This window comes from Phyllobates terribilis, unplaced genomic scaffold (assembly GCF_046119375.1).
Source record: "Phyllobates terribilis strain yellow unplaced genomic scaffold, ASM4611937v1 Scaffold_14__1_contigs__length_39327217, whole genome shotgun sequence".
NCBI lineage: Eukaryota > Metazoa > Chordata > Amphibia > Anura > Dendrobatidae > Phyllobates > Phyllobates terribilis.
In genome coordinates, this window is record NW_027362774.1 from 15,666,127 (window position 1) to 15,690,308 (window position 24,182).

Below are 24,182 nucleotides of genomic sequence, written 5' to 3' on the forward strand. Positions count from 1 at the left end.
TATACCGGCTGTACATATATAATTATATACAGGAGATATCCGGGTTATACCGGCTGTACATATATAATTATATAGAGGAGATAACCAGGTTATACCAGCTGTACATATATCATTATATATAGGAGATGCCCAGGTTATACCAGCTGTACATATATCATTATATACAGGAGATGCCCAGGTTATACCGGCTGTACATATATCATTATATATAGGAGATGCCCAGGTTATACCAGCGGTACATATCTAATTATATATAGGAGATGCCCAGGTTATACCAGCTGTACATATATCATTATATACAGGAGATGCCCAGGTTATACCAGCTGTACATATATAATTATATACGGGAGATGCCCAGGTAATACCAGCTGTACATATATAATTATATACAGGAGATGCCCAGGTTATACCAGCTGTACATATATAATTATATACAGGAGATGCCCAGGTTATACCAGCTGTACATATATAATTATATACAGGAGATGCCCAGGTTATACCAGCTGTACATATATCATTATATACAGGAGATGCCCAGGTTATACCGGCTGTACATATATAATTACATACAGGAGACGCCCAGGTTATGCCGGCTGTACATATATCATTATATACAGGAGATGCCCAGGTTATACCGACTGTACATATATCATTATATACAGGAGATGCCCAGGTTATACCGGCTGTACATATATCATTATATACAGGAGATGCCCAGGTTATACCGGCTGTACATATATAATTATATACAGGAGATGCCCAGGTTATACCGGCTGTACATATATCATTATATACAGGAGATGTCCAGGTTATACCAGTTGTACATATATCATTATATACAGGAGACGCCCAGGTTATACCGGCTGTACATATATAATTACATACAAGAGATGCCCAGGTTATACCGGCTGTACATATATCATTATATACAGGAGATGCCCAGGTTATACCAGCTGTACATATATAATTATATATAGGAGATGCCCAGGTTATACCAGCTGTACATATATCATTACATAGAGGAGATGCCCAGGTTATACCGGCTGTACATATATAATTATATAGAGGAGATGCCCAGGTTATACAAGCTGTACATATTTAATTATATATAGGAGATGCCCAGGTTTTACCAGCTGTACATATATCATTATATAGAGGAGATGCCCAGGTTATACCAGCTGTACATATATCATTATATAGAGGAGATGCCCAGGTTATACCGGCTGTACATATATAATTATATACAGGAGATATCCGGGTTATACCGGCTGTACATATATAATTATATAGAGGAGATAACCAGGTTATACCAGCTGTACATATATCATTATATATAGGAGATGCCCAGGTTATACCAGCTGTACATATATCATTATATACAGGAGATGCCCAGGTTATACCGGCTGTACATATATCATTATATATAGGAGATGCCCAGGTTATACCAGCTGTACATATCTAATTATATATAGGAGATGCCCAGGTTATACCAGCTGTACATATATCATTATATACAGGAGATGCCCAGGTTATACCAGCTGTACATATATAATTATATACAGGAGATGCCCAGGTAATACCAGCTGTACATATATAATTATATACAGGAGATACCCAGGTTATACCAGCTGTACATATATAATTATATACAGGAGATGCCCAGGTTATACCAGCTGTACATATATAATTATATACAGGAGATGCCCAGGTTATACCAGCTGTACATATATAATTATATACAGGAGATGCCCAGGTTATACCGGCTGTACATATATAATTACATACAGGAGATGCCCAGGTTATACCGGCTGTACATATATCATTATATACAGGAGATGCCCAGGGTATACCAACTGTACATATATCATTATATACAGGAGATGCCCAGGTTATACCGGCTGTACATATATCATTATATACAGGAGATGCCCAGGTTATACCGGCTGTACATATATAATTATATACAGGAGATGCCCAGGTTATACCGGCTGTACATATATCATTATATACAGGAGATGCCCAGGTTATACCAGTTGTACATATATCATTATATACAGGAGACGCCCAGGTTATACCGGCTGTACATATATAATTACATACAAGAGATGCCCAGGTTATACCGGCTGTACATATATCATTACATACAGGAGATGCCCAGGTTATACCAGCTGTACATATATCATTATATACAGGAGATGTCCAGGTTATACCGGCTGTACATATATCATTATATACAGGAGATGCCCAGGTTATACCGGCTGTACATATATCATTATGTACAGATGATGCCCAGGTTATACCAGCTGTACATATATAATTATATACAGGAGATGCCCAGGTTATACCGGCTGTACATATATCATTATATACAGGAGATGCCCAGGTTATGCCGGCTGTACATATATCATTATATACAGGAGATGCCCAGGTTATACCAGCTGTACATATATCATTATATACAGGAGATGCCCAGGTTATACCAGCTGTACATATATAATTACATACAAGAGATGCCCAGGTTATACCGGCTGTACATATATCATAATATACAGGAGATGCCCAGGTTATACCGGCTGTACATATATCATTATATACAGGAGATGCCCAGGTTATACCGGCTGTACATATATCATTGTATACAGGAGACGCCCAGGTTATACCGGCTGTACATATATAATTACATACAAGAGATGCCCAGGTTATACCGTCTGTACATATATCATTATATACAGGAGATGCCCAGGTTATACCAGCTGTACATATATAATTATATACAGGAGATGCCCAGGTTATACCAGCTGTACATATATCATTATATACAGGAGATGCCCAGGTTATACCGGCTGTACATATATCATTATATACAGGAGATGCCCAGGTTATACTGGCTGTACATATATAATTACATACAAGAGATGCCCAGGTTATACCGGCTGTACATATATCATTATATACAGGAGATGCCCAGGTTATACCGGCTGTACATATATCATTATATACAGGAGATGCCCAGGTTATACCGGCTGTACATATATCATTATATACAGGAGATGCCCAGGTTTTTCCCGCTGTACATATATAATTATATACAGGAGATGCCCAGGTTATACTGACTGGACATATATAATTATATACAGGAGATGCCCAGGTTATACCGGCTGTACATATATCATTATATACAGGAGATGCCCAGGTTATACCGGCTGTACATATATCATTATATACAGGAGATGCCCAGGTTTTTCCCGCTGTACATATATAATAATATATAGGAGATGCCCAGGTTATACTGACTGGACATATATAATTATATACAGGAGATGTCCAGGTTATACCGGCTGTACATATATCATTATATACAGGAGATGCCCAGGTTATACCAGCTGTACATATATAATTACATACAAGAGATGCCCAGGTTATACCGGCTGTACATATATCATTATATACAGGAGATGCCCAGGTTATACCGGCTGTACATATATCATTATATACAGGAGATGCCCAGGTTTTTCCCACTGCACATATATAATTATATACAGGAGATGCCCAGGTTTTACCGGCTGTACATATATAATAATATATAGGAGATGCCCAGGTTATACTGACTGGACATATATAATTATATACAGGAGATGCCCAGGTTATACCGGCTGTACATATATCATTATATACAGGAGATGCCCAGGTTATACTGGCTGTACATATATAATTACATACAAGAGATGCCCAGGTTATACCGGCTGTACATATATCATTATATACAGGAGATGCCCAGGTTATACCGGCTGTACATATATCATTATATACAGGAGATGCCCGGGTTATACCGGTTGTACATATATCATTATATACAGGAGATGCCCAGGTTATACCGGCTGTACATATATAATAATATATAGGAGATGCCCAGGTTATACCAGCTGTACATACATAGTTATACACAAGAGATGCCCAGGTTATACCAGCTGTACATATATATTTATATACAGGAGATGCCCAGGTTATACCAGCTGGACATATATAATTATATACAGGAGATGCCCAGGTTATACCAGCTGGACATATATAATTATATACAGGAGATGCCCAGGTTATACCGGCTGTACATATATAATTACATACAAGAGATGCCCAGGTTATACCGGCTGTACATATATCATTATATACAGGAGATGCCCAGGTTACACCAGCTGTACATATATCATTATATACAGGAGATGCCCAGGTTATACCGGCTGTACATATATCATTATATACAGGAGATGCCCAGGTTATACCGGTTGTACATATATCATTATATACAGGAGATGCCCAGGTTTTTCCCGCTGTAGATATATCATTATGTACAGGAGATGCCCAGGTTATACCGGCTGTACATATATCATTATGTACAGGAGATGCCCAGGTTACACCAGCTGTACATACAGTACAGACCAAAAGTTTGGACACACCTTCTCATTTAAAGATTTTTCTGTATTTTCATGACTATGAAAATTGTACATTCACACTGAAGGCATCAAAACTATGAATTACCACATGTGGAATTATATACTTAACAAAAAAGTGTGAAACAACTGAAAATATGTCTTATATTCTAGGGTCTTCACAGTAGCCACCTTTTGCTTTGATGACTGCTTTGCACACTCTTGGCATTCTCTTGATGAGCTTCAAGAGGTAGTCACCGGAAATGGTCTTCCAACAATCTTGAAGGAGTTCCCAGAGATGCTTAGCACTTGTTGGCCCTTTTTCCTTCACTCTGCGGTCCAGCTCACCCCAAACCATCTCGATTGGGTCCAGGTCTAGTGACTGTGGAGGCCAGGTCATCTGGCGTAGCCCCCCATCACTCTCCTTCTTGGTCAAATAGCCCTTACACAGCCTGGAGGTGTGTTTGGGGTCATTGTCCTGTTGAAAAATAAATGATGGTCCAACTAAACGCAAACCGGATGGAATAGCATGCCGCTGCAAGATGCTGTGGTAGCCATGCTGGTTCAGTATGCCTTCAATATTGAATAAATCCCCAACAGTGTCACCAGCAAAGCCCCCCCACACCATCACACCTCCTCCTCCATGCTTCACGGTGGGAACCAGGCATGTAGAGACCATCCGTTCACCTTTCCTCTGTCGCACAAAGACACGGTGGTTGGAACCAAAGATCTCAAATTTGGACTCATCAGACCAAAGCACAGATTTCCACTGGTCTAATGTCCATTCCTTGTGTTCTTTAGCCCAAACAAGTCTCTTCTGCTTGTTGCCTGTCCTTAGCAGTGGTTTCCTAGCAGCTATTTTACCATGAAGGCCGGCTGCACAAAGTCTCCTCTTAACAGTTGTTGTAGAGATGTGTCTGCTGCTAGTACTCTGTGTGGCATTGACCTGGTCTCTAATCTGAGCTGCTGTTAACCTGCGATTTCTGAGGCTGGTGACTCGGATAAACTTATCCTCAGAAGCAGAGGTGACTCTTGGTCTTCCTTTCCTGGGGCGGTCCTCATGTGAGCCAGTTTCTTTGTAGCGCTTGATGGTTTTGCAACTGCACTTGGGGACACTTTCAAAGTTTGCCCAATTTTTCACACTGACTGACCTTCATTTCTTAAAGTAATGATGGCCACTCCTTTTTCTTTACTTAGCTGCTTTTTTCTTGCCATAATACAAATTCTAACAGTCTATTCAGTAGGACTATCAGCTGTGTATCCACCAGACATCTGCACAACACAACTGATGGTCCCAACCCTATTTATAAGGCAAGAAATCCCACTTATTAACCCTGACAGGGCACACCTGTGAAGTGAAGACCATTTCCGGTGACTACCTCTTGAAGCTCATCAAGAGAATGCCAAGAGTGTGCAAAGCAGTCATCAAAGCAAAAGGTGGCTACTTTGAAGAACCTAGAATATAAGACATATTTTCAGTTGTTTCACACTTTTTTGTTAAGTATATAATTCCACATGTGCTAATTCATAGTTTTGATGCTTTCAGTGTGAATGTACAATTTTCATAGTCATGAAAATACAGAAAAATCTTTAAATGAGGTGTGTCCAAACTTTTGGTCTGTACTGTATATAATAATATATAGGCGATTCCCAGGTTATACCGCCTATATGCCAGTGTTATACAATGAGTAGATCTGTATAAAGCCCCTTTCTGAGTCACTCTCTGCAGCTCTCGGGGGGGGGGATGAGTGTCCTGTGACTGTTCCTACAATAGGACGCTGTTCGTTATCCACTTATCGGGGGCGCGCTGGTGACTTGGGATAAACAGAGTTTTCTGGAGTGATTTAACCGCAGCAAATGTTTCTGTAAAGCATCGCGCTGTCGGAGCATTGAAGAAGTGGAAACTTCTTTAAAAGCAAAATGGAAAAATCTGTGGTTTGTTTGATCGGTTGTCAGACGCCGCGGACTGGAGGCCGCAGATGAGATTTCCCTCATTTTAATGTAGCAAATGAGTTTCTTGTGTTTCAGAAGATAGAAGCCTAGGAATAGATCTTTTAAAACTAATTATGTCAGACGGCGAAGCTGATGACCCGATACCCTCGGGGGGCCGATCACTACTGGAGTCTATGGTCGTATATGACAATGGTCCTTCTTTGTAAGGACTAGAATTTCCAGGATTTCAAACAAACCGTCTCCAGGGCATTTCTTACAATGTAACATCAATGATATAAAGGAAAAACTACTCTCACAGATGGTCATGGCCAAAGCTGTTGGCGCCCTTCAAATTGTTCCGGAAAATGAAACATTTCTCCCAGAGCATTATCACAATTCCACATGTTTTGTTATACGCAGGTTTATTTCCTTTGTGTGTATTGGAACAACACAAAAAAAAGGCAAATTGGACTGAATTTCACACAAAACCCCAAATATAGTCTGGACAAAATTGTTGGCACCCTCAACTTAATATTTAGTTGTATGCCCTTTGGAATAAATACCTGCAATCAGTCGCTTCCTATAACCATCAAAAATCTTCTTTCACTTCTTTGTCTTCTCCCAACAGCAATTTTAAGATCTCTCCACAGGTGATCAATGGGATTTAGATCCAGATTCATCGCTGCCACTTTAGGACTCTCCAGCGCTTTGTTTCCATTCATTTCTGGGGGGCTTCTTGAAGTATGTTTGAGGTCATTGTCCTGCTGGAAGACCCATGACCTAGGACACAAATCCAGCTTTCTGACCCTGGCCACTACATTGCTACCCACAATCCTTTGGTAATCTTCATATTTCATGATGCCTTGCACACAGTCACGGCACCCAGTGCCAGAGGCATCAAAACAAACCCAAAACATCTTTGAACCTCCACCATATCTGACTGTAGGTATTGTGGTCTTTTCTTTGTAGGCCTCATTCCGCTTTCAGTAAACAGTAGAATGTTGTGCTTTACCAAAAACCTCTATCTTGGTCTCATCTGTCCACAAGACACGTTCCCAAAAGGATTTTGGCTTACTCACGTACATTTTGGCAAACTACAGTCTATCTTTTTTATGTCAGTGTGTCAGCAGTGAGGTCCTCCTGGGTCTCCTGCCATAGCGTTTCATCTTATTCACATATGGACGAATACTTTGCGCTGACACTGATGCACCCTGAGCCTGCAGGACACCTTGAATTTCTTTGGAACTTGATTGGGGCTGTTTATCCACCATCCGGACTATCCTGTGTGGCAACCTTTCATCAATTTTTATCTGCTGTCCATGTCCAGGGAGATTAGTTACAGGGCCATGGGTTGTAACTTAGATTGCTGATATTTTACAACAATTTTGGTTCTCAATTCCTCAGACAGTTCTCTTCTCCTCTTTCTGTTCTCCATGCTTAGTGTGGCACAAACAGGCACACACTGCAAAGATTGAGGCAACTTCTCCCCTTTTTATCTGGTTTCAGGTGTGATTTTCTTATTGCCCACACCTGTTACTTGTCACAGGTGAGTGTGAACGAGCATCACATGCTGGAAACAAAGTTGTTTACCCACTCTTTTGGAAAGCTGCCAACAATTTTGTCCTGTCCATTTTTGGGGTTTTGTGTGAAATTAGGTCCAATTTGTCTTTTTTTTCCAGTTTTTTTTGTGTTCCATTACGCACAAAGGAAATAAACATGTGTATAATAAAAACATGTGTAATTGTAATAATTTTCTGGGAGAAATGCTTCATTTTCTGCAACAATTAAAATTTTGGCCTTGACTGTCATCGATGCAGACTGTGTGCATTAGAGAGAGGACCCATAGCATGGACCGGAGGACTTGGACTTTGTTTCGACCTCCATATCCATTCTTGACCATTGGGCCAGTTTCCACATAGGTGGATTATAATGAGGGCAACATGGGCTACCGCCTGGGGCCCTGAGGCTCCAGGGGGCCCATGAATTGCTCCCATTATAATGCGCATTTTTTTCGGTCACCGCCCCGCTGGGCAAAGGTTTAGATGATCACCGCTGCGGGCCCGCAGCTGTAGGCGATTTGAATCATACTGTGTCGCCCCGCCCTGCCAGTGCCACATGACGCTCCCATCTGGCCGCCGCGGCTGTATATTCACTAGCACGGGCGTGCAGTTTAAATGCTGTTGGTACCGCCCTGCCTGACGTCATGTGGCAGGGCGGTCCCAACATCATTTAAATTTCCCGCCGGCGCTAATGCATATACAGGGCTGCGTGATGCAGCCAGTGCGTGTGTGAGTGGCTGCTTTGAACTTTGGGACCGCCCTGCCACATGACGTCAAGCAGGGCGGTCCCAAAGGTCAAAGCAGCCACTCACAGACACGCTGCATCACGCAGCCGCTCCCATCCGGCCAGCTGCAGATGCACCGGGGCGGGCAGTTTGAATGATGCTGGGACCGCCCTGCCACATGACGTCAGGCAAGGCCCAGCATACACAGGGGCGCGGCATACAGGCAGACAGTGGCGGGGGGGCCCCCGGACCGCTCCCCCAGCAACGGCGCACGGCCGCTACTTCTTCTTCGGCCGGGCCAGCACTGCAGCAGTTAACTTCCCGGCTCGGCTCTAGTCCTGCTCCTCTCCGATGCAGGCTGCAGCAGTGCAGGCCGGGCGCGCACTGCGTGACGTCACAGCTAGGAGACACGGCCCTGTGCGCGGCTGTGTTTCCTAGCTGTGACGTCACGCAGTGCGCACCCGGCCTGCACTGCTGCAGCCTGCATCGGAGAGGAGCATGAGGACTGGAGCGGAGAGGAGCAGGAGGACTGGAGCCGAGCCGGGAGATGTTGAGTGTGGGAGAGTGTGTGAAAGTGAGTGAGAGTGAGTGTGTGTGATTGAGTGAGTGTGTGTGTATGTGTGCAGGCAGACATAATTGTGTGAGGTCTGTTTATATGTATTTTTGTGTTTCAAATGTGTTTATGCATGTATGTATATGACTGCATATGTTTGTGTGTGTGCGTGACTGCGTGCAGCCTCCTGCTGAGTATAGATGGCGCCGTGCGGCCTCCTGCTGTCTCTGGGGGGGGCACCGTGCGGCCTCCCATTGTGTATAGATGGCGCCGTGCGGCCTCCCGCTGTGCATAGATGGCTACGTGCGGCCTCCCGCTGTGTATAGATGGCTACGTGCGGCCTCCCAATGTGTATAGATGGCGCCGTGCGGCCCCCTGCTGTGTATAGATGGCGCCGTACGGCCCCCCGCTGTGTATAGATGGCACCGTGAGGCCTCCCGCTGTGTATAGATGGCACCGTGCGACCCCCTGCTGTGTATAGATGGCACCGTGCGGCCCCCTGCTGTGTATAGATGGCACCGTGCGGCCCCCTGCTGTGCATAGATGGCACCGTGCGGCCCCCTGCTGTGTATAGATGGCACCGTGCGGCCACCTGCTGTGTATAGATGGCACCGTGCGGCCTCCTGCTGTGTATAGATGGTACCGTGCGGCCTCCTGCTGTGTATAGTTGGCTACGTGCGGCCCCCTGCTGTGTATAGATGGCTACGTGCGGCCTCCCGCTGTGTATAGATGGTGCCGTGTGGCCTTCCGCTGTGTATAGATGGCACCGTGCGGCCTCCCGCTGTGTATAGATGGCACCGTGCGGCCTCCCGCTGTGTATAGATGGCTACGTGCGGCCTCCTGCTGTGTATAGATGGCTACGTGCGGCCTCCTGCTGTGTATAGATGGCTACGTGCGGCCTCCTGCTGTGTATAGATGGCTACGTGCGGCCTCCTGCTGTGTATACATGGCTACGTGCGGCCTCCCGCTGTGTATAGATGGCTACGTGCGGCCTCCTGCTGTGTATAGATGGCTACGTGCGGCCTCCCACCGTGTTTAGATGGCTACGTGTGCTCAATATTGAGTCATACAATTAATGTAAGGCTATGTGCCCACGATGCAGAAATGCTCCGGATTTTTTTTGAGCGTTTCTGCATGTCTCTGGCAGAAAAAACGCATGCGGATTGTACATGCGGATTGTACATGCGGATTGTACATGCGGATTGTACATGCGGATTTCCTGCCAGGGACATGCGGATGTGAAGCGTTCTTCACATGCATTTCCGCATGCAGGTTGACAAGTGATTTTAGCATCACTTGGAAAGTGCTTGACAACTTGGTCACACTATATAAATCCATGCAACCGGCATATATAGTGTGACCGTAAAAGAATGGTAAAAAATAAATACTTACCTTTTGATGGCCTGCCTACATCAGCGGTCACGTGACCCGTCACATGACTAAATGACGTCACGGCAGGTCCTTTTCAGACCATCGCGAGCTGCCAGGGAGCCAGGACGCATCGGATAAAGACACCGGGGCCATCAGAAGGTAAGTATAATATTTATTTTTTATTTTAGTCTTTTTGTACAGGTTCTATGGTACCTGGGTCCGGAGGAAAGTCTCCTCTTCTCCAAACCCGGGTACCATCCGCACATTGAAACGCATGGATTCTGCATGTACAGATGCAGTGATGCGGATTCCATGCGTTCCAATGCAAGTCAATGGCGGTGAAAGCGCCGCGCTTCCGCAAAATAATTGGTAATGCTGCGGATTTTTCCGCAATGATAATCCGCAGGGGAAATTTCCGCAGCATGTGCACAGCACATGTGGATTATCATTGGGGGAACATGGCAGACCTTCTACCAAGCGTTTTTTAAGTGTTTCTGCAGCGGAATTGCTTAAAAAACGCATAGTGGGCACACAGCCTAAAAAAAATTATTATAATTAATATTGTGGCAAATTAATTTCACGTGAACTATCACATGATCTATCACAGGGGATCATGTGACATGTGATACATCAGGTGTGGGGGGGGGCGTGCCTTCTAAACTGCCCGGGGCCCTTGCTACTATGAATCCACCCCTGAGTCTCCACCATCAGTTTTGGCAAAAAATGTAGCTTCTCTGGACTGTGGCACAGGTTGTGACGACCCAGTAGGAAAATGTGCGGGGACAAAGGAGCAATAAGGACTGACTCCTTGCTCTTCCTCTATAGCGACTTCCCGCGGCTGCCGAGTATCAGGTTTTTTTTGTATAAATCGCCATACGGTTCCAGAGACATGGGCCTTTTTATTTACTGCTAATTTTTATGATCTTTACAAAGGGCAGCAGTGGGTATAAAACAAGAGCTAGCGCTGGCCACTTGTGACCTGGTGACCGGTCCTCTTCAGTTTCTAATCCACAGGCGGTAACATAGTGTCCATTTAGACGCCAATTCTTATTTTTTTAAAAAACAGCAGAAGAATATTTAATTGTTTATTACTAAAGACAGAAAGCAGAGATGCCTGATCCTGTGTGATAATGACTGCAGGAGGGCTGTGTCCCCTCTATAGGCCTCCGCAGGTCACTAATTTTTCTTACAGACATTTTGGAATATCATTTAAACCTCATTCAAACATTCATTTTTTTTCACAAACAAGAAAATAACAGAGGGAGTTTCATCAGTCAATGTGTCCGTTTTTACTATTAGTGTTTTATCAGTGACTTTCTCATTTGCTTAAGAAAAAAAAAAAATTGCAAAGCTTCTCCTATCCACTACAATGGTAAAAAATGAACTGCACATGCGCAGCTTCTCTGTGTCGTCCCATAAACTTGTATGGGTAGTTTTGCTTTTAAATTCTGAACAAAAAAAATGACACGTCTCTGTGATTTTTTGCAGACACAGAAAAAAAAACAAGACTATGTAAATTGCACCATGTACATTTATCATGAATAAAACGCATATGTGATTTACGGACGGTCTTACTTTCATCCACGGAATAAAAATCTGGAAACTTTTGCAACACTTTTTAGGATCGAACTACAGTAAAGTTAAGTATGAGGTGGACAGACTTTGTGAGATCCAGAAATAGTGAGAGCAGCGTCGTGTACAGGAATGAAAGAAAATGTGTCTCCGTTGGCTAGAGAATGCTGACTGACAGCCGCTCGTTCTGGCGGTGCTCCGCAGCGGAATGGCGTCCGGAGTGTCTCTGGTCTTAGCCGGCTGTGAACGCGCCAAGCGACAGAAGACAATAATGAGGATAAGACGTGAAAGAAAGAAATGCATACAGCAATAACTTATTAGAAAATGATGTTTGGTCATTATATGGACACCATGTAGTGACTAGGACTATCCGACGACATGAAGATCAGGGTGCGGCACTAACGACTGCGGTCTACAGCGACCTTGAATTTTGATGCCAAATCACACATGACTTTGTCTCCAAGTGAATTTCAATTTGCAACTTCTCTGCAATTTGGCAAAGCTGAAATAATTTCACAACAGTCATTTACAGAGAAGTCGCACAAATGCTTTTGATCGTAGAACTTGTCGCCGTGTAACCTTGGCCTTAAAGGGGTTCTCCAGCATGGTGATCTTTAAGATAGGTAATTCATATCAGATTGGATGGGGGACAATCCGGCTGGGGATAAATTTACACGTCGTACAGAGCTGAGCAGCACGTCTGTATACTCTGTGTAGTGGACGCTGTCAGGTGATACAGCTCAGCTCTGCAGTACCTGGGAACGTCCACTACACAGTTTACAGGGCTGTGCTGCTCGGCTCTGTACATTGGTACATATGGCCACAGAGGGAGCCGATAACCGCTAACCATGGGGGTTACAGGAGTCTGTCCCCCCTACGTCCCACATTAATATCGCAGTTTTGGACACCTGAGATGTATAGGATTTATTATTGGAATGATGAGGCCTTATATGACTACTTACCTATAGCTCCCAATGTACCCAAGATGATGCCCAAGGCTGACGCGACTGTGGGCATGCCCTCCATCCTGTCCACGTCCACCTTGCAGTGACCCCTGGAGCTACAGTGACAGACTTTGAGGGGATACAAGGAGAATGTTCAGGTATGTATAGCGGCGTCCCGAAAAAATCTGGGGTGCTTAAAAAGTTACTGAATCCATAGTTGGTGAATATTCAGCTAAACCCTCATTGTCACCAGACTGCAGTCACATCATCGTCATCTCAGGGGTTTTATTATAAATGTGGATGGAAAATCCCTCTAAACTGGAAATCGTAACTTATTTTTTTACACAATAACGTCTGTAACTTGTGCAGAGAGGTCGCTAGTCCTCCAACGTCTTCACACCTTGTGTCAGCTGTAATAGGTTCTGCGGGTCTCTTAAACCCACGTGAAGGAAGGAGAAGCTGCGCTTCAGCCTAATAATTGCTCATGGCAATTACAGTATGTTACAAAGAGCCGGGCAGACGAGCGGAGTCACACAGGAGCTAACGATCGCTCCATCATCCACATTCACACGACTTTCAGTGTTTCTTAAAATTATTTCCAAATCGAACTCAATCGAGACAGTCGAGGGGCTTGAATGAAAGAACCAGGCTGGAATCCCCCAGTGAGTGCGGCGGGACCACCGGCTGCTACTCTGTTCCTCTGAGACATTAGCTCTTAGATACATGTGTTCTCATATAAAGACCCAGTATAACATTGCTGAGGGGAGGGGACACCATGACAAAGACCGGAAAATGTCCTAAAAGATGCTAAAAGTATGTTATATCTGCTGTACATACAAGAAGCGGTCACTGTACTATGATACGCTGGAGGTCAGGGTACTGATAATCGGGGTAGAGGGTAATGACGCTAACACATGGGTCATGGGGTAATGACACTGACACTCGGGGTACAGGATAATGATGTTGGGATTTGGGGTACGGGATAACGTATCGGATCATGACACTGCACTTAGTAATCGCATAGGGTGCAACCTCCACCGGGCTCGTGTATGAGGGGGCACCATTGAAGTCAGCGCTAATTTCACCTGGATTTGCGTCCTCGGATGCATATTCAGCTGAAATGTATTGCGGTGCAGAGACCCACCATCTCCCTGCACTGCAATACATGCTGCCGGCCAATCAGAGGCCATCAGCAGATGTCAGCTTGTCCATGACGGGTGGCACGTGGCAGTGACATCATGGCTTGCCCATGCCAGTGACTCGCCCCCTGGGCCTAGTGTGGACGTGTGTGGGATACCCGGAGCCGGGTCTCTGGGGGTTGTAGAATCCGTGGCTCAGGGTGGTCAGGCCGATGGCGGTATTTTGTGGGGGTTTTAGGTTAATTGTCCGACTACGCCACCCGTGGATTGCGGTCAGGGTGTACCGCCGCTGCGAGGCAGTCCGCAGAGGCTGGTGTGGTGTGTGCAGCAAAAGATGGGATAACTCCCCACGGGAGGAGTATAGCCTCAGGGCAGGGAATGTGGATGATGGGAGTGATGGTGCGCGGGCGTCCCAGCACTAGTAGTGCTGGTCCGGCGATGAAGCAGGAACGACTCAGAGTCTTTGCAGTGCAGTTCAGGGTCTTTACTGGTGATATTAAGGCAGACCCTTCCGGGAGTACTGGCTAGCATAAGGGGCCTGGTCAGTCTGCAAGCAAGCAGGAGTTTCCCTGGCCAGATGGAGTTGTAGGCCTCCCCGTCTATCTGCACTCTTTCTGGCTACTTTGCTGTAAGCGGGTAGAAGTAGCCCACGTCCCTGAGTATACCGTGTGGTGCTCACCCGTATGGCTGGTGACTTGGGGCCTTCTGTTAGCCTCCGCTCCTGGATGGCGGCGCTGGTCCCTTCCTTGTGACTGAGCCTCCAGGCTTCTATGGCCAGAGGACCTGGAATCCTCTGCAGGCTGGTTTCTGCTGCTGGGTGGATATGAGTCCCCACAGCCTCGGACTCCGGTGTCCGGTTATCAGATTCTTCTGCCAGGGCGAGCTCTGCTCAGCTCCAGCCCCTGGTCTTCAGCTACTGCTCCTACAGAGCTCCTGCTGTAACTCTCCCTGTGTCTGGAACTGTCTCCAGGCTCTGACTCAACTCACTAATCCCGCCCCAGACCCAGTTTATAAGGGCAGATTCCTCCCCTCCCAGGTCTGGGCAGGAAGTGTTGCATGCTTAAGGGCTCCTGACCAGAGAAACCTCCCACTTGCTCTCAGACGTAATATTTCTATTACTGTGGCAACCAGACCCCTGGGGTGCCACACCAGCACACCGAATTCAGCTGCCAGCTTCTGTGCTATATAGAGGAGGATGCTGCATATCGTGGGAGAAGGTAAGAAAAATAGTTTTTCTTTTTAAAATATGCTGGAGAAGAACAGAAGGAGCATAGGATGGGAGGCATTATACCAGGAACGGGCCCAGGATGGAGAGCATTATACCAGGAAGGGGCCAAGAATGGGGGAAATTGTACCAAGCCATGTGACCTTAGTCCTTTGTTCAAACAGGTATGATTTCATAAGGAGGTATGCAAATACTATACATCCTAGTCGTACATTGTGTATATTTCCGAGATCCCCAAGACATGGTGAGCGCCCGCCTGGATCTCGACCCATTCTAGCACATAGGGGTATGGAAATGCATAGAACAGCTAGTAGAAACCAGATAGCCAAGCTGTGGTTGGTTTTAATGGGTAGCAGGGAACCAGCTCGATTAGATGGCACCAGAACCGCCACTCTAGGACCCTCCATTAAGAAGTTATGATCCATCTTGAGTTTTGGAGTCTTTAGCTGCTAAAGCCAAGGGGTGGGGGCTTAAGTCCAGCCTAGGGAGCAGGAGGGAAGTGACACCAAGGAAGGGGTACGCAAGCTTCCCATGTAGCAGCCCCTCCCCCACAAGCAGGCCTTCCATCTGACTGGTAACTGTCTTATAAATCTGCTTATATCTTTTGTCCTACCACTATTGTACTTGCATATCTGACCATTATATATGTATAACCCTTGTGTATATAGTGTATTGTCTAGTGTGCCCTTAAGGCAATTAAATATAAATATATATATAATTTAACCTTGGGCTGCTCTTTTATCTCGATCCACAAATCCACATGTCTGTTTCTCGGTTTAACTTTCCATGCTACCGGGGCTGGTTTCTGGCCCGCTATAATCCCGTTAATGGACCGGGTGTAAATCGAACAGGAACTGGTGGCAGTTCTATTGGGCTGACAAGGTTCTGTTTCACTGAGGCTAGTGAAAGGGGCCTCTCAGCTTGTCAGGGGTGTAAGTGAGTGTAGTGCCATGCGTGGGCCACCTCTTCTCACTCCGTGTTTTCCTGGGCCCATGTGGACAGGGGGTATATGTGTAAAGCTGACCAAGCTGACCTTACATGTCCCCAAGAGGTGCGAAACATTGGTACAAGTGGGGAGACCTTACCATGTGATTCCGCTGACGTAATTTTGACATCAGGTGGGGTGGCGAGGTGCGGATTCATCACATGTGGTGGTAGCAGTGAGGATTTGGGACACTCTACTAGAAAGGAGCCCAGGATGGGTGCATTATACCAGGATGGGGGGCATTATACCAGAAAGGTGCCCAGGATGAGGGATATTATACCAGGAAGGTGCCCAGGATAGGGAACATTATACCAGGAAGGGGCCTAAAATGGGAGGGCACTGCACCAAGATGGGGGACATTATACAAGGAAGAGGCCTTGAATGGGGGACATTGTTCCAGGATGGGGGACATTTTACCAGAAAGGGGCCCAGGGTGGGTGCATTATGCTAGGAAGGGACCCAGGATGGTGAACTTTATACTAGGAAGGGGCCCAGGATGGAGGACATTATACCAGGACAATTAACATTATTACTGGAAGTTGCCCAGGATGGAGGACATTATTATAGGAAGGGGTACGGGATAATGACAGACATCCTCCACACCTGTATACTTTATGCAGCCATTTTTGTTCACATCTTTGCATGTTACTTGTTCTCATCTCCGCTGACAAATATAATAATCTCCATCATACGCATTAATAATCTGATACTTTACTCAGCCGGATTTAGAAAAGCAGATAATGTGAAGTTGACTTGAAAGGTTTTTGGCTGCTTATAAGATTTTACTGTGACCACGGCATGTACAAAGAAGGCAGAGAGACAGCCGGGTAATATGGGACGAGCCTGCAGGGGGCAGTCTATAGCAGACCCCACGTAGATCAGGTGCAGCCTGGGACTCTGCAGGGCTGACTTCATTTTACAAGTTGCGAAAACACCATCACTCATCTGCCAGGAGGATTACCGCTGCTGCCAAGGAAGAGATGAATGGATTGTTATGGTGATTTTTTTTCTGCTTGACAAGCATTATAACATACCCCGGGCCAGGCAGCGCGAAATGTCAGGGAATTACACAAAATTAACTGTGGACGTTAGAATAATGAAAGCGCATCACCGAGGAGAACGCACTTATTATGTAATTACACTTGCGCTTTAAATGGGGAATAATAATCACTTTCCATCCAGGGGGGTTTACTGTGTGTTAATCTGCAAAAAGCATGAGCTCTACCAGAAGAAAGAAAGATGGGACCATCGGTTCTAGATCAGTGCTCAGAGACACGGCCGAGGTGAGGGGGCCGAGCCCGACCACCACTGAGCAAAAGACAGAAGAGGCTGAGCCCGACCACCACTGAGCAAGAGACAGAAGAGGCTGAGCCCGACCACCACTGAGCAAGAGACAGAAGAGGCTGAGCCCGACCACCACTGAGCAAGAGACAGAAGAGGCTGAGCCCGACCACTAATGAGCAAAACACAGAAGAGGCTGAGCCCGACCACTACTGAGCAAGAGACAGAAGAGGCTGAGCCCGACCACTACTGAGCAAGAGACAGAAGAGGCTGAGCCCGACCACCACTGAGCAAGAGACAGAAGAGGCTGAGCCCGACCACCACTGAGCAAGAGACAGAAGAGGCTGAGCCCGACCACTAATGAGCAAAACACAGAAGAGGCTGAGCCCGACCACTACTGAGCAAGACACAGAAGAGGCTGAGCAAGACCACCACTGAGCAAGAGACAGAAGAGGCTGAGCCCGACCACTACTGAGCAAGAGACAGAAGAGGGTGAGCCCGACCACTACTGAGCAAGAGACAGAAGAGGGTGAGCCCGACCACCACTGAGCAAGAGACAGAAGAGGCTGAGCCCGACCACCACTGAGCAAGAGATAGAAGAGGCCGAGCCCGACCACTACTGAGCAAGAGACAGAAGAGGCTGAGCCCGACCACCACTGAGCAAGAGACAGAAGAGGCTGAGCCCGACCACCACTGAGCAAGAGACAGAAGAGGCCGAGCCCGACCACTACTGAGCAAGAGACAGAAGAGGGTGAGCCCGACCACTACTGAGCAAGAGACAGAAGAGGCTGAGCCCGACCACTACTGAGCAAGAGATAGAAGAGGCTGAGCCCGACCACCACAGAGCAAGAGATAGAAGAGGCCGAGCCCGACCACTACTGAGCAAGAGACAGAAGAGGCTGAGCCCGACCACCACTGAGCAAGAGACAGAAGAGGCTGAGCCCGACCACCACTAAGCAAGAGACAGAAGAGGCTGAGCCCGACCACCACTGAGCAAGAGACAGAAGAGGTTGAGCCCCACCACCACTGAGTAAGAGACAGAAGAGGCTGAGCCCGACCACCACTGAGCAAGAGACAGAAGAGGCTGAGCCCGACCACCACTGAGCAAGAGACAGAAGATACTGAGCCCGACCACCACTGAGCAAGAGACAGAAGAGGCTGAGCCCGACCACCACTGAGCAAAACACAGAAGAGGCTGAGCCCGACCACTACTGAGCAAGAGATAGAAGAGGCTCAGCCCGACCACTACTGAGCAAGACACAGAAGAGGCTGAGCCCAACCACCTCTGAGCAAGAGACAGAAGAGGCTGAGCCCGACCACCACTGAGCAAGACACAGAAGAGGCTGAGCCCGACCACCACTGAGCAAGAGACAGAAGAGGCTGAGCCCGACCACCACTGAGCAAGAGACAGAAGAGGCTGAGCCCGACCACCACTGAGCAAGAGACAGAAGAGGCTGAGCCCGACCACTAATGAGCAAAACACAGAAGAGGCTGAGCCCGACCACTACTGAGCAAGAGACAGAAGAGGCTGAGCCCGACCACTACTGAGCAAGAGACAGAAGAGGCTGAGCCCGACCACCACTGAGCAAGAGACAGAAGAGGCTGAGCCCGACCACCACTGAGCAAGAGACAGAAGAGGCTGAGCCCGACCACTAATGAGCAAAACACAGAAGAGGCTGAGCCCGACCACTACTGAGCAAGACACAGAAGAGGCTGAGCAAGACCACCACTGAGCAAGAGACAGAAGAGGCTGAGCCCGACCACTACTGAGCAAGAGACAGAAGAGGGTGAGCCCGACCACCACTGAGCAAGAGACAGAAGAGGCTGAGCCCGACCACTACTGAGCAAGAGACAGAAGAGGCTGAGCCCGACCACTACTGAGCAAGAGATAGAAGAGGCTGAGCCCGACCACCACAGAGCAAGAGATAGAAGAGGCCGAGCCCGACCACTACTGAGCAAGAGACAGAAGAGGCTGAGCCCGACCACCACTGAGCAAGAGACAGAAGAGGCTGAGCCCGACCACCACTGAGCAAGAGACAGAAGAGGCTGAGCCCGACCACCACTGAGCAAGAGACAGAAGAGGTTGAGCCCCACCACCACTGAGTAAGAGACAGAAGAGGCTGAGCCCGACCACCACTGAGCAAGAGACAGAAGAGGCTGAGCCCGACCACCACTGAGCAAGAGACAGAAGATACTGAGCCCGACCACCACTGAGCAAGAGACAGAAGAGGCTGAGCCCGACCACCACTGAGCAAAACACAGAAGAGGCTGAGCCCGACCACTACTGAGCAAGAGATAGAAGAGGCTCAGCCCGACCACTACTGAGCAAGACACAGAAGAGGCTGAGCCCAACCACCTCTGAGCAAGAGACAGAAGAGGCTGAGCCCGACCACCACTGAGCAAGACACAGAAGAGGCTGAGCCCGACCACTAATGAGCAAAACACAGAAGAGGCTGAGCCCGACCACTACTGAGCAAGAGATAGAAGAGGCTCAGCCCGACCACCACTGAGTAAGAGACAGAAGAGGCTGAGCCCGACCACCACTGAGCAAGAGACAGAAGAGGCTGAGCCCGACCACCACTGAGCAAGAGACAGAAGAGGCTGAGCCCGACCACCACTGAGCAAGAGACAGAAGAGGCTGAGCCCGACCACCACTGAGCAAGAGACAGAAGAGGCTGAGCCCGACCACTACTGAGCGAGACACAGAAGAGGCTGAGCCCGACCACCACTGAGCAAGAGACAGAAGAGGCTGAGCCCGACCACTACTGAGCAAGACACAGAAGAGGCTGAGCCCGACCACTACTGAGCGAGACACAGAAGAGGCTGAGCCCGACCACTACTGAGCAAGACACAGAAGAGGCTGAGCCCGACCACTACTGAGCAAGACACAGAAGAGGCTGAGCCCGACCACCACTGAGCAAGACACAGAAGTACAAGGTGCTCAGAGACACGGCCGAGGTGAGGAGGCTGAGCCCGACCACCACTGAGCAAGACACAGAAGTAGAAGGTGTTCAAAGACATGGCCGGATGGCAGTGGTGTGCGGTCTGTGATTAACGTTGCAACGGGTAAGAGAAGTTTTGCAATTTTTTATTATTTTTTTCATCAGTGAAAATCATTGACAAAACTGATGGTAAAAACTGACACCGACCTGATAAAACTCAGATATAAATCGCTAATGAACAACGGTCGAGGTTTATAAATACGAGAAAAAAATCATGGATGTCTGAATGAGGTCTTACAGAAACCTCAAGGATTAGCCATCAGAAAAATGTATGTTTGTACATGGCAGATACTTTGTTTTTTTGGTCTGCCGTGTACATATGAGACAATAATCCGCAGTGGCAATTGACTCACGGTGCGGCTTTTAAATCTCAAACGTTTCAGTTTATGGTATAGATTTTCACCATGCATCGGGTGAAATCTGCAAAAATTCTGCATCAGAATCTGCAACAAATCTGCCAATGAGAAAATCCGAAGTGGAAAATCAGTACATAGGATGGACTCAAAGTCTGAAACTTATTGTGAAGTTCTAGAAACTGTCGGAACTTTCCAAGAAGTCCGAAAATTTCAAAGAAAACCTATCTGTAAAGCGATATGATGTGAGATAAGATTGGTAAATGTTCTCCGCTGCCTTCAGTCTCCAGAAGCCCACAGCACAGCTAAAATTATCCCTGCGTGTCTTCACCTCCCGGGTCCCACGAGACGAGCGGCTGGGTTTGTGTCTAGCACTCAGCACCATCCTGCCGTAGTTCACCAGAAGATGTATGTGAGCGAGTACTCAAAACACACTTAAAATAGAGCGAGGTGTCTGCCCCGAGGCTCAGGCAGCACCACTCATCACTAACAGAAATCCTTCCTTGCCAAAAGCAATGTTTATTGGGCTGGAGAACCATTTTTTCAATGTGACAAAGCACACTTTAGCCAACACATCACGTATACAGACTTCAGGGTAAATATTCGGTAATCCAAAACGTTGCGTCTTCACATGTAGCTAGACCAAGAAAGCCACTAAAGCAAATGTCTCGATCTTCACTGCGGCCTGTACATTGACGACGTTCTCACAGTTTTTTTTTTCCGAATTTTGGACGCCGCGGTGACATTTTCTTATTTGTTAACGATTGAATTATTTTTCAATGATTTTACCTCTCAGTTGCACTTGCTGACTTTGGTGATCAGTCCCATTATCAGTAATGAGGATCAGCACGTGGTGAACGGTTGCTTGTATATAATGCCCCGGCCTGGAGAGATAGGCATGGGTACCTGCGGAATAATAGCAAAACAAGAGGCTCAATTCATATATGATACACTATTAGGCCGGGGTGACAAAACAGTATTTCTGTCATTCGAGAGAATTGGGCCAATTATTTTCACAAACTGACGGTATGGAGAAATTATTTCTTCCATTTTCTCCTTATCCGAGAAAATCAGATCACATTCTGATCAGAGTGTGATCCGATTTTCATGGATGAGTAGGAGATGGAAGAAAAAATATCTCCATCTTCCCTATTCCGGAAGTCTGTGAAAATCGGACTGCACTCAGATGTCATCTGACTGCAGTCCGATTTTTTTTTTTTTCCCACTCACTCATTGACTTGCATGGCCAAGCACAATCCGAATATCGGATGCAAATCGTGTATGCTGCTTTTTTTTCTTCTTCGGACGGACTTTATCCAAGGAAAAAAATCGGACATGTGCACGGCCACATAAAATAACATTATTCCAAGTGCGATCTGATATTTAGTCGGATCGCATTCAGACCAAAAATACCACGATAGAACTCCGGATTAGTGATGAGCTAGCGTGCTCGGCACTCGAGTGCCACAGGGGTGCTCAGGTACGCATTGAGTATCGAGGGTGCTTGAGCGCCATGCTCAAATCCCTGGGGTTTACCCGCCATGCACAGTAATGCTGTAGTCAACATGGCTACAGTATTACCGTGTATGGCTGGCAATCCAGGCGTGAAACATGCGAGGGGGTGACTCAAGCATGGCGCTCCCCGATGTCACCCGAGTGGCGAGCATGCTCGCTCATCACTACTCGGGATATAATAAGTGCAAAATGGTTTATAAAACCGTGCAACATTTTACTCACCTGGAGCCACTTCTCCGCTATTGTGGACTCCAATACCTCCACTGTGGACGAAGTGCAGCATCATCAGGAAGCCTGAATGCGAAGGGGGCGCTGTGTCCTGCTGATCCTCTATCACAAGCCCTGATGAGAAGTCTTTGCTTTTCTAATTTCGGGGTGCAGAAATGCGCATTTTTGTTGCCTTCAGGACCGTTGTTGCATGGAATATTAAAAGGGTTTTCCCACTAACGAAAGTTCATTTTAATCAATAGATCTTGGAGTAATAATAATTTTCATAATTGGATGTGTATAAATAAAATGTTCCTGTGCTGAGATAATCTTATAAATGTGCCCCTGCTGTGTACTGTGTAATGGCTGTGTGTGACCGTGCAGGAACATGGTCTGATCTTACCACATCTCCTGGGCAGGGGAGGAAGAAAAAGAGAGTATACAGACAGGACAGCAGGGGATCACAAATTATTCTTTTTGTGCGTTAAAACATTTCTCTGCCTGTTTTGAAACTATGTTTTACTTCAAAGAAAGAATTATTTGCTATCCCACGCTGTAATGTCTGTATATTCTTTTTCTTCCTCCCCTGCCCAGGAGATGTGGTAAGATCAGACTATGTTACTGCACGGTCACACACGGCCATTACACAGTACACAGCAGGGGCACATTTATAAGATTATCTCAGCACAGGAACATTTTATTTAAACACATCCAATTGTGAAAGTTATTATTATTCCAAGATCTAATGATAAAAATCAACTTTTGTTGGCGGGAAAACACCCTTTAACGTCGTCAGCCTGCAGTAACCGAATCGTCACATCTGCCGTAACTGATAGACCGCCATCGTCTGAAAAATGTCAGTAGATGTTGCATTTCCATTACCTTCCTATGCAAGGAGGAGAGGTGCATTTCCTTCCCTAACTTGGAATCTGCAGTCTTATTCCCGATAAAGTTGAACTTGCAACTATGTAACACTTATGGGAGTTGTTATGGAAGTTGTTACTTTGTTGCAGATTCAGATGAGGAAGTATATAGAAATCTGTGTCTTCTCACATACTGTAGCAATTACCTGATCACTTCCAAGCAGTTTAGCTCTTTTCCCCATTTGCCTCTTAGGACGTACGTGGCGCCCTATGGCGCTCGCCCTCCTCTCCTACCTCCACTGCCGCCAGCTCTTGGCTTTGTGCCGTTGTTTTGTGCCAAGCAGATGTTCTCGGCCCGGTGACTGTGCGCCTCTCCTGTTGGGGAAGTAGGCGTTTCGTGGCGAGATTAATTGTGCAATCATCTACATTTAATCTGCATGCCAATTATCACAATTATTCCTAATATGAAAGGAGGGAGGGATGAGTAACTGTGGGGGGTAACGTGCACTTATTCCTACACGGACCCTGT

General features: G+C 46.6%; 1 pseudogene; it reads right to left on the reverse strand.

The window, feature by feature from the left end:
• Positions 1 to 6,212: 6,212 nt before the first annotated feature.
• Positions 6,213 to 24,182, reverse strand: part of LOC141175703 (cadherin-16-like) — a 125,413-nt pseudogene continuing 107,443 nt past the window's right edge.